Source organism: Hyla sarda, chromosome 1 (genome assembly GCF_029499605.1).
Source record: "Hyla sarda isolate aHylSar1 chromosome 1, aHylSar1.hap1, whole genome shotgun sequence".
Classification (NCBI taxonomy): Eukaryota; Metazoa; Chordata; class Amphibia; order Anura; family Hylidae; genus Hyla; species Hyla sarda.
The window spans coordinates 235,819,530-235,833,486 of NC_079189.1; the positions used below are offsets into that span (position 1 = coordinate 235,819,530).

Sequence of the window (13,957 nt, forward strand, 5' to 3'; positions counted from 1 at the left end):
ACATTTCCCAGTTATTTCTAAAATACTTCTAAAACATTTCCCAAAATAAACCACATTGAAACCAAAAGCTGAAAACTATTTTATTTGTTACATGATTACCCTACCATCTACGGTACTTTATGTATAAATGAAAAAATAACCACTTTATTACTGAACCAAGGATGCCATGTGTCAAACACTTCTGATACACGGACATAGATAACAATTACTTTAATGTATACCTAAACTTATAATGTATTTCATAGACATGTCAGAAACGAGACTCCCACAGATGAGTAGACATTAAGGGGAAGCAGCACTTAGCTAAGCACTGGGCCCCTTAGGCTATGTTCCCACTACTGAGAATCTCCATGCGGGCATATTGCTAGGGCCGCACAGGAATGCGCCGTCTCATAGACTGCTATGTATTCCATGCGGCGTCCGCAGAAATAATGGACGTGTTCATTCTTCCTACAGACACGGAAATCGAAATTTATGCCGGAAACATCTTCCATGGAAATTCCGCTGCATGCACAGCGCAGCAGAATCCTGTTGAATTTAATCCGGCAAGAAAATTCCGACGTGTGATCAGGAAATTCAGGGTCCATCTACCTTAGGAAGTACCCTGTCCGGGTTAGAAACATGTTTTATGGATGTTGTAATAATGGATGCGCTCTCTCCTGTCTGACAAGTGCCATTGTTGTGCAGGTTTTTTCTGATTGGTGGTATTACCAAGTGATACACTTTATTGATAACGTCTGCATTTGCATATCCTGGATCTAAGAAAGGCAGCTATCCCTCCATAGGAGAGTCTACAGGACCACAGAGGTGTTGTGCCCTTAGTGCTAAATCATTCGGTAGGCATAACCAACTGCCCAACCTAAGATATACTAGGTACCTTCCCCTGATTTTTTCTCTCTACATGTTTTACTTAGTCTCTGATTGGCTTTTACCAGAAAGCTGAGTTAGTGATAAGGATTGAAAGTTTATAGATTGCAGATATGTCAGATTCTATAAATGTAAAAAAATAATAATTTAAGTCTGCCATTGCCGATTTAGCTGTGGACCTGCTGCTGCAAAGTCTGCTACATTGTAGATTTATTGCTGATTTTTACTTTGCTGTTGAAGTGAATGGGGTAAACCCACAGGAAAACCAGACTGCATTTCCAGCATAAAGCAACAAATTACAGATTTTAAATCTTCAATTTCCACATAGATTTCTTACGGATTTCAGAACTCACATGGTCGAATGTCCGCACGGAAAATTATCATGCAAACAATTCACAGACAGCCTAGGACCACTCGGAAATGAGCCATTTCATAGATGGCAATGCATTACCATGAGAAATCTGCAAAAAGAATAGACATGACTATTCTTTCTGTGGATAACAAAATCAGAATTTCTGTGGCAGAAACAACTGGCATGGAAACTCTGCCATGTGAACAGTGCCGTGTGAAATCAATTGGACTCTGCTGCAGCGGAATGTTTGAGCAAAATTCTTCTGCGGAATTCCGCACGGAAATTCCACTGTGTGAACATAGCATCAAAGTCTGCCTCCACTGCGCACTGGAGGCTAAAAAAAAAAAAATTTATTAAAAAAATAAATAAATAAAGTTGTCTCCTAAACAGGCTAAGTGATACCCCATTTTTATATGGTTCACCAGCACTATAATACCATCAGTTTCTCTTTAACTAAATGTAACCCCTTAACGACAATGGACGTAAATGTACGTCATGGTGACGTGGTACTTAGCGCACCATGACGTACATTTACGCGCCGGCTATCAGCAGCCAGGGACCCGACGGTAATGGCAGACATCCGCGATCGCGCGGATGTCTGCCATTAACCCCTCAGATGCCGTGATGAATACAGATCACGGCATCTGCAGCAGTGCAGTACCGTGCATGGATGATCATCCAGCATGGCGGCCGGAGGTCTCCTCACCTGGCTCCGGCCGTCTCCCGGGGTCTTCTGCTCTGGTCTGAAATCGAGCAGACCAGAGCAGAAGATCACCGATAATACTGAGCAGTGCTATGTCCTATACATAGCACTGAACAGTATTTGCAATCAACTGATTGCTGTGAATAGTCCCCTATGGGGGACATAAGTAAAAAAAAATGTAAAATAAAAAAAGGGGAAAAAAAATTTGAAAAATCCCCTCCCCCAATAAAAAAGTAAAATGTCAGTTTTTCCCATTTTACCCCCCAAAAAGTATAAAAAAAACACCACACATATTTGGTATCGCCGCGTGCGTAAAAGTCTGAACTATTAAAATATATTGTTAATTATCCCGTACGGTGAACAACGTAAACACACAAAAAAAAATTTTTTAAAGGCCAAAATTGCTGCTTTTTTGTCACATTTTATTCCAAAAATGTTTCATTAAAAATGTATAAAAAAGTAAAACCTAAGCAAAAGTGATACTGATAAAAACTTGAGATCATGATGCAAAAAATGAGCCCTCATATTGCCCCATATATGGAATAATGATAAAGTTATAGGTGGTCAAAATAGGGCAATTTCAAACATACTAATTTTGTTAAAATGGTTTGAGATTTTATTTAAGCCGTACAATTGTAGAAAAGCATATAACACTGGTATCATTTTAATCGTATTGCCCACAGAATAAAGAAAACATGTCATTTTTACTGGAAAGTGTACAGCGAGAAAACAAAACCTTCCAAAATTTGCTAAATTGCGTTTTTTCCTTTCAATTTTCTCACATAAATAATATTTGTTTGGTTGTGCCGTACATTTTATGGTAACATAAGTGATGTAATTACAAAGTACAATTGGTGACGCAAAACACAATCCATCATATGGTTCTGTGGATGGAAATATAAGAGTGTTATGATTTTTAGAAGGCGAGGAGGAAAAAACTAAAATGCCAAAATAAAATTGGTCTGGTCCTTAAGGCCAAAATGGGCATGGTCCTTAAAGGGGTACTCCGGACCCCCGTGATCTTGTACGCAGCACCCCAGTTAAAATCAGTCCCCGGAGCGTGTTCGCCGGAGTACCCCTTTAAGGGGTTAACAACAGCACAGATGGGGTCCCATCAGTCAGATTGTAAACAATGTTAGCCTGAGGTTGGTTTCACACAATGTAGCCCACATCTAAGGCGAATACATACAGTACAATATAACCTAATAAGGAAAAATCTGTGTGTATACCACCTCTGCAGGGCTGTGTATTCAATTCTATGGGATAATGCCTCTGTAATACAGTTCAAGCTGTCCCTTGTGACCTCACTCAAACGCATGGCATTTTAGTTCGTAGTTAACTCTAATTATTTTTTTTTTAAGAATTATTTCAGTATCAAAAACAGCCACCAGGAGTTTGTAAGTATTTGCATAAAATGGGAAAACACTTGGAACAAGTGAAAGGGGAAAGGACTTAGGATTTTTAGTAACAGTAAATTCAGCTGTAGTGACCAGTGTCGGACAGCTGCTGCCAAGGCAAATAAAATCATGGGGTGCATCAATAGGGGCATAGATGCCCACAACAAGGAAATAATTCTACCACTGTACAAATCACTAGTCAGACCACACATAGAATAAGAAAGACACAAAGATTAACCGAATTGAGGTTTCTGAGTTAAGGGGAAAAAAAGGATAGGGGATAAGATGTCTGATCGCCGCGGTCCCGCTGCTGGGGAGCCCTGGGATCCCCGCTGCGGCACCGAGCTATCATTACTGCACAGAGAGAGTTTGCTCTGCATGTAATGATGGGCGGTACAGGGGCCGGAGCATCGTTACGTCATGGCTCCGCCAATCGTGATGTCACGGCCCTTCCCTTTCAATACAAGTCTATGGGAGGGGGTGTGGCGGTCGTCACGCCCCCTCCCATAGACTTGCATTAAGGGGACGGGCCGTGATGTCACGAGGGGCGGAGCCATGACGTCATGCTGCTCCGTCCCGTCATTACGCACAGAGCGAACTCGCGCTGTGCTGTAATGATAGCGGGGTGCCGCAGCGGGGATCCCAGGGCTCCCCGGCGATCAGACATCTTATCCCCTATCCTTTGGATAGGGGATAAGATGTCTAGGGCCGAATACCCCTTTAAGGGACACAGAATAACTATGAATAAATACATTGTGGAAAAGTACAGAGATCTCTCCCATAATCTATTTATACCCAGGACTGTATCTATAACAAGGGGGCATCCTCTATGTGTAGAGGAAAGAAGGTTTCTACAACAGCACAGACGGGGTTCTTTACTGTAAGAGCAGTGAGACTGTGGAATTCTCTGCCTGAGGAGGTGGTCATGGTGAACTCAATAAAACAATTCAAAAGAGGCCTGGATAAGTTTCTGAATAGGGTAATATTACAAGTTATGGATACTAGATGTATAGGGACAGAATGTTGATCAAGAGATTTATTTGGAATCAGGAAGGAATTTTTCCTGTTATGGTGAAATTGACATTAGCCTCATAAGAATTTAAGGCCTTACTCTAGATAAACTCAGTAGGGACAGTGACACAATAGGGATCGACCGATATCGTTTTTTTAGGGCCGATACCGATAACTTATACCGATATTCCGGTATAAGTTATTGGCTATTTATCCCCCCGCGACACCGCTGCAGATCATTGATTTAAAGCGGGCGCTTTAAATCAATACACTGCAGTGGCTTTTGCCATAGGCCGCCGCCACCACCCGCTTCTCTCCCCCAGCCTGTCCGGGGGTCCTGAGACCTATCACCGCCACTGCTCCCGCCGCCACTCCGCTCCCCCCACCGCCGCATCGCACCCCCCACCGCACCGCCCCGGCCCGAATGCCTCTCCCATCCCCGGTTTTATATTTACCTGTTCCCGGGGTCCACTCTAAATCTGGCTCCGGTGACGTCCTCCTGAGCTGTCACTGTGCGCACTGACGATGACGTCACGTCGTGCACGTCACTCGTCATTGCGCACAGCGCAACGCAGGACGCAGCAGGAGCCAGAAGTAGCGTGGGCCCCAGGAATAAGTAATTATAAAACAAGGGATGGGGGAGGCAATGGGGCCGGAGCGGTGCGTTCGGTCGGGGGGGGGACTGGTCGCGGTGCGGGGCATTATCGGCTTATCGGCAAGGTAATTGGCAATACCGATAATGCCCAAAATCGTGATTATCGGCCGATAATATCGGCCAAACTGATAATTGGTCGATCCCTAATAGGGATATAGGGTGAACTTGATGGACTCTGGTATTTTTGTCAACATTATGAATGATGTAAGTTTAACACCTTAACCCCTTAAGGACCACGGGTTTTTCCCGTTTTTGCACTTTCGTTTTTTCCTCCTCACCTTTTAAAAATCATAAACCTTTCAATTTTGCACATAAAATCCACATGATGGCTTATTTTTTGCGCAACCAATTCTACTTTGCAGTGATATCAGTCATTTTACCCAAAAATCTACGGCGAAACGGGAAAAAAAAATCATTGTGCGACGAAATTGAAGAAAAACGCAATTTTGTAACTTTTGGGGGCTTCCGTTTCTACGCAGTACATTTTTCGGTAAAAATAACACCTTATCTTTATTCTGTAGGTCCATATGATTAAAATGATACCTTACGCATATAGGTTTGATTTTGTCTTACTTCTGTAAAAAATCATAACTGAAGGCAGAAGAATTTATACGTTTAAAATTGTCATCTTCTGACCCCTATAACTTTATTTTTCTGCATATGGGGCAGTATGAGGGCTAATTTTTTGCGCCCGTGATCTGAAGTTTTTAGAGGTACCATTTTTGTATTGATCAGACTTTTTGATCGCTTTTTATTCATTTTGTTCATGACATAAAAAAAAAATTTGCGCGTACGCCATTGACCGTGCGGTTTAATTATATATTTTTATAGTTCGAACATTGACGCACGAGGCGATACCATATATGTTTATATTTATTTTTATTTACATGTTTTTTTTTTTTATGGGAAAAGGGGGATGATTTGAACTTTTATTAAGGAAAGGGTTAACTTTTTTTTTTTTGCAGTGTTATAGCTCCCATAGGGACCTATAACACTGCACACACTGATTGCCAGCACTGTTCACTGCAAAGCCATAGCTTTGCAATGATCAGCGTTATCGGCGGTCTATTGCTCAAGCCTGCATCTCGGGCTTAGGGCAATCGCCGAGGGGACACGCCGGAGGAAGGTAAGAGGACCTCCGCTCGTGTCCCAGCTGATCGGGACACCGCATTTTCACTGCGGTAGTCCAGATCAGCACCGCTGAGCAGAGGGGCAGCTTTTGCTTTAGATGCGGCATTCAACTTTGAACGCCGCATCTAAAGGGTTAATAGCGTGCGGCACTGTGATCGCTGCCGCGCGCTATTAGCCCCGGGTCCCAGCATCAGAAACATGCGTGTGATCCCGCGTTATATTGCGGGAGCCGGCCAAGGACGTAAATATACGTCCTTGGTCGTTAAGGGGTTAAAGGGGGTACTCTTAAATCAACTGGTGCGAGAAAGTTAAACAGATTTGTCAATTACTTCTATTAAAAAATATTAATCTTCCAGTACTTATTAGCTGTTGACTATTACACAGGAAATTATTTTCTTCATGTAACACAGAGCTCTCTGCTGACATCATGACCACAGTGCTCTCTGCTGACATCTCTGTCGATTTTAAGAACTGTCCAGAGTAGGAGAAAAACCCCATAGCAAACATATGCTGCTCTGGACAGTTTCTAAAATGGACAGAGATATCAGCAGAGAGCACTGTGGTCAAAAAAGAAAATAATTTCCTCTGTAGTATTAAGCAGCTGGAAGGATTAATATTTTTTAATAGAAGTCATTTACAAATCCGTTTAAACTTTCTGGCACCAGTTGATTTAAAAAAAAAATAAAATAAAGTTTTCCAAAAGGAGTACCCCTTTAATAAGGATGCAGGGCATAAATGTACACCCTGTGCCAACTCCAGTTCTATGACCTGTGCCAAGGAGCTTAGCATGCAGAAGGCAGGACCCATGGCTAATGCCAGACATTACCAATCAGAGTGATGTCCAGCATTAACCCCTTAAGGACACATGACATACTGGAACGTCATGTGTCCGCTCCTGATCTATAACGCGGGGCCAGGGCGTGGCCCCGCATCCTAGCGGGTCGGGCCCAGCCGGGACCCGTGGCTAATAGCTTGCGGCATTGATCGCGGTGCCGCGCGCTATTAACCCTTTAGATGCAGCGTTCAAAGTTGAACGCCGCGTCTAAAGTGAAAGTGAAACCATGCCGGTTGGCTCAGTGGGCTGTTATGGATAGCCGTGGCGAAATCGCGGCATCCCGAACAGCTTACAGGACAGCCGGAGGGTCCCTACCTGCCTCCTCGCTGTCCGATCGCTGAATGACTGCTCAGTGCCTGAGATCCAGGCATGAGCAGTCAAGCGGCAGACTCATCGATCACTGGTTTCCTATGAGAAACCAGGGATCAATGTAAAAGATCAGTGTAAGCAGTGTTATAGGACCCTATGGGAGCTATAACACTGCAAAAAAAAAAAGTGAAAAAAAAAAAGTGAATAAAGATCATTTAACCCCTCCCCTATTAAAAGTTTGAATCACCCCCCTTTTCCCATAAAAAAAGTGTAAATAAAAATAAACATACCGTATATACTCGAGTATAAGCCGACCCGAGTATAAGCCGAGACCCCTAATTTCAACCCAAAATCCCAGGAAAAGTTATTGACTTGAGTATAAGCCTAGGGTGGGAAATACATCATCCCCCTTGTCATCATCCAGACCCTCATCATCATCACCTGTCATCATCCCCACCCCCCTTCATCATCCCCTTGTCATCATCCCACACACCCCCCTTCATCATCCCCTTGTCATCATCCCACACACCCCCCTTCATCATCCCCTTGTCATCATCCCACACACCCCCCTTCATCATCCCCTTGTCATCATCCCCACCCCCCCCCCCCTTCATCATCCTCTTGTCATCATCCCACACCCCCCTTCATCATCCTCTTATCATCCCACACCCCCCTTCATCATCCTCTTCTCATCATCCGCCCTCAGTGGTCTTCAACCTGCGGACCTCCAGAGGTTTCAAAACTACAACTCCCAGCAAGCCCGGGCAGCCGATGGCTGCCCGGGCTTGCTGGGAGTTGTAGTTTTGAAACCTCTGGAGGTCCGCAGGTTGAAGACCACTGCGGGTGGAGAGTTCACTCGAGTATAAGCCGAGGGGGGTGTTTTCAGCACGAAAAATCGTGCTGAAAAACTCGGCTTATACTCGAGTATATACGGTATATTGTATCGCCGCGTGCGGAAATGTCCGAATTATAAAAATATATTGTTAATTAAACCGCACGGTCAATTGCGTACACGCAAAAAAATTCCAAAGTCCAAAATAGTGCATTTTTGGTCACTTTTTATATAATGAAAAAAATGAATAAAAGCGATCAATAAGTCCTATCAATGCAAAAATGGTACCGTTAAAAACTTCAGATCACGGCGCAAAAAAAACGAGCCCTCATACCGCCACATACACGGAATAGACGACAATTTTAAACGTATTAATTTTCCTGCATGAAGTTATGATTTTTTCCAGAAGTACGACAAAATCAAACCTATATAAGTAGGGTATCATTTTAACCGTATGGACCTAGAGAATAATGATAAGGTGTAATTTTTACCGAAAAATGTACTACGTAGAAACGGAAGCCCCCATAAGTTACAAAACTGCGTTTTTTTTTTTTTTTTCAATTTTGTCTCAATGATTTTTTTTCCGTTTCACCGCAGATTTTTGGGCAAAATGACTGGTGTCATTACAAAGTAGAATTGGTGGCGCAAAAAATAAGCCATCATATGGATTTTTAGGTGCAAAATTGAAAGAGATATGATTTTTTAAAGGCAAGGAGCAGAAAACGAAAATGCAAAAACGGAAAACCCCCCGGTCCTTAAGGGGTTAAAGAAGTACTGTAGTGAAATACAAATTATCCCCTATCCAAAAAGATAAGTTACCGTATTTATCAGCGTATAACATGCATTTTTTAGGCTAAAATTTTTAGCCTAAAGTCTATCTGCGTGTTATATAAAACCGGGGATGGGGGAGGCAATGGGGCAACGGCGCCACCAATGGGGCAGCAGTACCGATAGCCAGGGGAAGAGAAGGGGCGGCAGCTGATGACAGAGACCTGCACCTACAAACACTGTCTGAGAAATTCAAACAAAAAGGATACAATCCAAGGATAATCAATAGGAAAATACACTCCGCCCTTCAAACACCAAGGGAACACCTGCTACAATACAGAGAGATACAACCATGACCACACGTACCACTGGTAGCCACATATAATCCGGCCCTTGAGGAAATACGCTAAATTATCAAGGACCTGCAGCCGATATTGGCGGAAGATGAGATGCTAAAAGAAATCTTCCCTGACCCTCCCATCTTGGCCTTCAGACAACCACACAATTTACAAAAAAAGCTGGTCAGCCATAAATTACCTACAGAAAGAACAGACACAGAGAAAGGGACCAAACCCTGCACCAAACCTCGCTGTAAACTCTGCCAACATATCTGCACCAAGATGGAAGCCTCCCACAACAACAAGACTTATAACATTAAGGGACTATACTCCTGCACATCCCCAAATGTGGTCTACATGATACAATGCACCAAGTGTGACATGGGAAGCTACATTGGGGAAACCAGCCGGAAACTCAACGAAAGGATGAATCTACACAGACATTCCATCAACCGTCATAAAGAAAAGGACTATTGCACCCCAGTTGGACATCATTTTACCCAATCAGGCCACTCCATACATGACCTTACAATCAGGATACTGAGAGGGAATTTCAAAAACACACAAGAGAGAAAGACATTTGAAGCCAAAATGATACTGTTTTTTGACTCGAAAAACAGGGGACTTAATGAGATAAGAAGCTCAAATCCACATTATCAAAATTTCTTATAACCTGTACTATACTGTATTCTCTTATAACCTGCACTGTGTTCTCTTTTACATCTCACTATGTCCTGCTTAATTCCCAGTCTCTCCCCTGCTCCCCCCCCCCCCTTATTCTCATTCTTATCTATTTAGTCTATGTTCCCATAACAGGACAATTTATGGCCCATCTTAGTGTGAATTCTCCACATCTATTGTCTTAACCCCTGCATATTTGTGAGATGTAACCTATGTCTTCTGCTTGTGAGCTTAGATTTGCTTTGGACTTGATAAAGGGAGGAATCCCGAAAGCTTCTCTACAAAATGCTGTTAGTCCAATAAAAATGGTATTACAAGATACTGCAACATTTTATGATTTGCATAATATATATATATATATATATATATATATATATATATATATATATATATATATATATATATATATATATATATTCTAGTAAAACTGACAATGAAAACTTATGTCAACTGATGGTTTATCAATATGAAAGGGTGAAAAAGCCTGATGACAACTGAAGCAGTTTAGGCTGTGTTCACATTTGCGTGGAGCTCCATTGCAGAACCTGTTTAAATAGCCTGGCTTGAGGGAACAAGCAGAAATTTTATGTCTGGTCAGATCCTGATAAACTGACAATATTTGGAAACCAGAGAGACCTCATTAAAGTAATTGAGATCCATCGGTGGTGCAAAGGACCATCTGGCTGTGTTTTCAGGTCCCGAATAGTCGGTGATGGAAAGCCTGAACAGAGCCTCCTATGCAAATTTAAACCTGGCCTTAGCATCAGTTGTGGTATTAGTAGGGGGTAAGTATTGATTTAAACAAAACAGCCTGATGCTAGGCGTGCACATGGGCTGAAATACCTGTATGCCAATAAATGACACTGCTCGTAAGAAGTATAAAAGTTTAGCAGAGTAAAGGGAGGTTAAATTCAATTGAAAACGTCCAATAGGAGGTCACCAGCAATATTGGCCAAGAACCACACAGAATTGGGGAAAACATCAGTGGATTCTGAACAGAATGCCTACATACTGACGCCTTCCATTACCTAGAAGAACTGACACCACTAGCATCATCTTTGTGATCCTGGTGGTCTGCACATTATGTGGTATGCAGTGCATGCTTGGTTACCCAGGAAAACCTTTAAGATCAACTGTCACAGAGGGGTACAGAGCACGTAAGCCCTGACACAAAACGTAAGCCCTGACACAAAACAACTTTACCAAGGGTGACCGGGTGCAGCTCAACCACTACTGTGAGAGTCTTCAGAGCCATCATAACATGTCCTGTAATTAATGGAAATCATTGTGAGCTCACACCCTGTAGTTTGTGTGTACACGTAGCAGCAGCTAACAATAGGCCACAACCGGTAATACTCACTGTAGCCTTCTATTAACAGAATACCATTTCAAAGAATTCTCATTGTATAGATAGTCAGCCCTGCGACCTGGAGTCCCTCTTCTCCACAGCATAGGAGATTGGAGTCAGTGGGCTGATGATGGTAAAAAGCATCGCCAGTCACATGTAGTGCTGGGCGGTATGACTTCTGTTCAGGGAACAGAAGCTGTCACCTCCCCCTGCAAGAACAGAAAGCCAGTGGGCCGGGGGCACTGCAGAACTTCTTATCAGAAGTTCTGCAGCTCACAACTCATTCATTTCCAGCGCCGCGGCTCACAGGAGGAGAAGGAAAGCAGCGCCTGCGGGTAACATGATCAGTTCCCCAATGTGGGGACAGCGCTGCAGCTGATAGTTCATTAATTCGAGGGGGTAGTGGCCCGACCGGTATTGCAGTATAGGGAAAAATTCATATCGTACAGAAAAAAAAAACCACACCGGTATTCAGTATGAACCAGTATACGGCCCAGTACTAGTCACAAGATGTTGATATCTACTACTAGGTGCCAGTACAGTCTATAGAGGTTTCAGTCTACTGCTTTCCCTAATTTCCCATACTGGCAGTGGTAGCCAAGGATGGTGATGATAATTTTAATGATACCATAAAATATAATTTTAATGATACCGTACAGTGAACGGCGTGAACGTAAAATAAAAAATGGCAAAAATTGCTGCTTTATTTTTATAACATTTTATTGCCAAAAAAATGTATTAAAAGTTTTATATATATATATATATATATATATATATATATATATATATATACACACGGTATCAATAAAAAGTACAGATCACGGCGCAAAAAATGAGCCCTCATACCGCTGCTTATACGGAAAAATGAAAAAAAGTTATAGGTCTTCAAAATAGGGGGATTTTAAACGTACTAATTTGGTTAAAAAGTTAGCGTTTTGTTTTTTTAAGCGTAACAGTAATAGCAAAGTATGTTATCATGGGTATAATTTTAATCTTATTGACCCAAAGAATAAAGAACACATCATTTTACCGTAAATTGTACGGCGTGAAAAAGAAACCTTCCAAAAATTAGCAAAATTGCGGCATATATTTTATGGTAAAGTGAGTGATGGCACTACAACCGACAACTGGTCGCGCAAAAAAACAAGCCCTCATACTAGTCTGTGGATGAAAATATAAAAGTTATGATTTTTTGAAGGCAAGGAGTCCTTAAAGGGGTACTCCGGTGAAAACCTTTTTTCTTTTAAATCAACTGGAGGCAGAAAGTTAAACATATTTGTATATTACTTCTATTAAAAAATCTTAATCCTTCCAGTACTTATTTGCTGCTGAATGCTACAGAGGAAATTCCTTTCTTTTTGGAACACTGATGACATCACAAGCACAGTGCTCTCTGCTGACATCTCTGTCCATTTTAGCAACCATGCATAGCAAATGTATGCTAAGGGCAGCATGGTGGCTGAGTGGTTAGCACTGCTGCCTTGCAGTGCTGGGGACTTGGGTTCAAATCCCACTAAGGACAACAATAAATAAAGTGTTATTATTATTATAACGTCAGCAGAGAGAACTGTGCTCGTGATGTCATCAGAGAGCATTCCAAAAAGAAAATAATTTCCTCTGTAGTATTCAGCAGCTAATAAGTACAGGAAGGATTAAGATTTTTTTAATAGAAGTAATTTACAAAAATGTTTAACTTTCTGCCACCAGTTGATTTAAAAGAAAAAAGGTTTTCACCGGAGTACCCCTTTAAGGCCAAAATGGGCTGAGTCCTTGAGGGGATAACATACTATGGATTTAAATTTCTGCAGTGACCACTACACGGGGTTTTGAAAGCCCAATTTGAACGTATTGAAATTTTACAGGAAAAAAAATTTTTGTTTGTAACATTCAAAATGGTGACTAAATACAAGCAATAAAGGTTAGTGCAAAAATAGCAAAGTGGATGTTAAAGGGGTTGTGCGCTGCGCTGCCCTGCCTTTTGGAGCTACGCATGCAGCGTCCGGAAGTTCATTACTCCGAACGCTCTGTGCGGGCTTCCGTGTTCGCGGCCGCCGAGCATGACCCATTTCCATAGACTTGTGTTGAGGGGGCAGGCGTGACGTCACGCCCAGCAGCTGCGAACACGGAAGCCCGCACACAGCGTTCGGAATAATGAACTTCCGGACGCTGCGTGCGGAGCTCCGAAAGGCAGGGCAGCGCACAACCCCTTTAAAGGGGTACTCCAGAGGAAAAAAAAATTTTTTCAACTGGCGACAAAAAGTTACAGGTTTGAAAATTATTTCTATTTAAGAATCTTAGAGCACCTCTGATGATCTTGATAAATGTTTCAATCCTCCCAGTTCCCTGCCCTCATCATTATAAACCAAACCCTGCATTAATTAAATTTTTTAGTTTTCTACATTGACATTGCTCTATATATTTTGCACAGTCTCAGTCAGGGAAGGGCGTTCCCCAACAGGTGTGACATCATCTGAAGCCTTACAGGGGAGAACTTCCGCCCTCTCTCTGCTATGCTGCTCTGTGTTTACTATCGTTTTATAAAATTTTTAAACTTAAGAACAGTAACAGAACATAGAATACACTAAAGCATCGAAGATTCTTTACAGAGGAAGAGCTGTCCACAAATTGTATGCAGCCATTACAAACAATTAACTCTGTTATGCAAATGTACAGCTATCATCCTCTCAAAGAGAGGACCAACATAGGGGTCTTTCTTTTGGGCTTTAGAGC

The 13,957-nt window shown here is 42.2% G+C and overlaps 1 protein-coding gene across 2 annotated transcripts in view; it reads right to left on the reverse strand.

The window, feature by feature from the left end:
* KCMF1 (potassium channel modulatory factor 1) overlaps nucleotides 1-13,957 on the reverse strand; it is a 71,338-nt gene that overhangs the window by 36,426 nt on the left and 20,955 nt on the right. The window lies entirely within an intron of this gene.